The sequence below is a fragment of the Cynocephalus volans genome, chromosome 4, assembly GCF_027409185.1.
Source record: "Cynocephalus volans isolate mCynVol1 chromosome 4, mCynVol1.pri, whole genome shotgun sequence".
In the NCBI taxonomy this organism is placed as follows: Eukaryota; Metazoa; Chordata; class Mammalia; order Dermoptera; family Cynocephalidae; genus Cynocephalus; species Cynocephalus volans.
In genome coordinates, this window is record NC_084463.1 from 45,930,287 (window position 1) to 45,933,169 (window position 2,883).

Here is a 2,883-nt window from a genome sequence, read left to right on the forward strand (position 1 = left end):
TCACTGAAATAGCTAGAGTAGATGTTTGAGGCTTAGAAAAAAATTCAATGAGCATTAATTTATCAAAAACTAGCTAATGTTTGAGTCTTTGTAAACACAGGGCTTGTGCTTAAGTAAAGCGCCGAGGCATTCAGCACACTGGTGGGGAAGGACAGTCACACGGAGACAGACTGGGAGCTTCGGGGCACAGCATCAGTTTACAGAATAGGTATTTGTTAAGAAACGGTTACCCCAAAGATCCTAAGTTGTGACAACTTACATCAGGAATGCTAACGTTCCCATACTGATCCCCCACCCCCACACTCACACTCCATCAAGAATTCCCAAAGGGGAACTAACTAAACAGCCAAGTCACAAACAGTAACTTACAGAAAAATGATTCACGAAGGACAGAATATTTGTTTCAATAGCATAAGGATACAATCAGTCAGATTGTATAAATTCAATTTACAGATAACATTACATAATATACAAGAGGTAATCACACTTTTTTCTTACAATTTAAAGCAGTACTAAGATTGTCCTGTTCTTTTTGTGATTTAGAGATGATCACACATCACTTCACAGTGTTGTTTTCATAGTTCTAAACATGTTTGCTGTGAGTCTTCCAAAATTCCAGTACGGAATTGATTACCGACAGCTGAGCACACAAGTGCAGGTGGATGTCCTGCCCGCCACTTAGGAGGAGGACACCAGGCTGAGCTGGGGCAACCCAGCCTCCGCAGACTGACGCCGCTCTTCTCCCCTCCCTGCTTAAGGGTGTCCTAAGGTCTCCTGCTTCACAGGCTGCTGTGTAAGAGATTCGTGTTGAAGGCACCCCTGGGTGAGCTGTGATCACAACATATCCTAGTACCATGCCACCCTCCTCTCATGAGAACTTTCTGTCAAAACGTCCTCTCCTGGCCCCATCTGGTAACAGCAGTGTGTCAGCAAAAGAAAAGGCAAAGGAGGGGATAGCATGTGGCGTCTGGCCACCACACTGAACAGCACTTCCAAAATTTCCTGCTTGGCCAATGCGAAGAGCAACTTATCAAGTTAATTTCCTAATTAGCATTCATTATGGGTATTTTATCTTCAAATACTACTTCTTTCACCATAATAGCTATTTACCGAATACTTTATAGCTAATTTAGACAGTTTTGGGGTTTGGTCAATTGTTAAATCAGCTATCACGGCCTTTGTGGACCAAGTATCTCTGCTGCAGATGGTCCCAGAGCTTCAGTACAGGTTTAACTGCTGAGCACATTCGGACCTACTGAGTCACAGCTGAAGTTCTGTCTGTGGGGCAGCTCTGTAAGCCAGGCTCTCTACCTACAAACTTGGTCTCAGGAGCAGAAGTAGGAGTGGGGTTGGCCGGGGTGGGAGTGGGGCACTGGACGGCAAGGACTGGGGGGTCTTTGCATGGGGAAGTCACCAGGGACTACCTCACTCAGGGAAAGGCTCAACTTCTAAAGGGCTAACCTCAGGGCTCTTGCACAAATCAAGTTTCTTGCATCAATCAACTGCGTGTGCTGGGTTAACCATTGTGTTAAACTCAGGAAGACACAGTCCCCAGGCTCTGTAAGGTGCTTCTCTCCAACTATCTTTTAATACCCTAATATGCTTATTGATGAAAAGAATTAGTGTATCTCAGCCCTGACAAGCTGGCTTTGACCTTTGGGATCATATTTATCATAGGTGAGGTTACATAATATTTGTGTTGGTCTTGAAAACAGCAAGCTGTCTAGAGATTGGCATCTAATAAGCAACTGGTTTTTTAGATACTTTCAACTCTCGCCCATCTCATCTGCACACACTGGGAGATGATCTAGTGAAGCTCCACAGTTTTGAACATCCCCAGCAATCTTCCCAAAGATTTCAAATTTAAACAGGCCTGTCCCAAAATGCATACTCCTATCTTGAGATAGTCAAGGCTTATCACCTCACTCACATATTTATGAATATTTGAAATATAACTAGCACTTGGAAATAACTTATATTCATGGAAGAAACAATAAAATTCACTTATCTTGGACCTTAGAAGCAATGCTTACTGAGATGAAGGGACTTGTCTCAAATTTAATGATGCTCTACATTGCTGTAAGGTGTGTCCTGCATGACAATACCAAACAAATGAAGGCAAAGGGCCACATGAGCACCCCCAACTGTGCCCCACATCTAGGAGAGGAGCAAGAGAGGACCAGGTTTCCCAGGGGTAACTCTCTGGGTTGACCCCATTTTGGCAGCTCCTGTGTCATGAGTGTTAACCTGGAGAGTGGTGTGTGTCCCAAGAAAGCACAGAAGCAAAGGCCACGCCGGCTGCAGCAGGGAGGAGGCAGCCCTGTGGGAGGCCGGGCACCAGCTGGGTACAGGATGCTACTTACTCACCTCCCATATGAGGGCTGCTGTGAGGTTTACAATCCATAAAGTGTGTGAAAATAAGCAAGTAGGTAGGTGAGATATTTAAAGACCAGCTGCAGTTAAAATGTGCCATCTTCCACAGAGGTGACACCCCCACCTGATGCCCTCCAAAACACCAGCGTGTACAGTGTATATGAAGACTTTTTAGCTCCATGTCTGTGTCCCTTGAGTTCATGGTGGAAGGTCTAGCCTCAGACTCAGTTGTTAGAATTAAGCCACATGTATGGGAAAAGAAACCAAGGACAAGTTGTACAAATTGATACTAATCAATTCCTCTGTGGGCCTTTAATTCCAAAAAGTTGGCATGAGCCAAGCCCATGCCAGGTGTTAAGAGTGGGCTCCAGTCGGTGCTGGGGCCATGCTGGGGGTGATGGATTCCAGCCCCCGACACAAGTCCAGGAAGTGGAGGGGCCCGTACAGGATCCCAACTCAGCAGGACTCCATGTCAGGGGGAGAATATGTGTGGGTATCAGATGTTCCTCA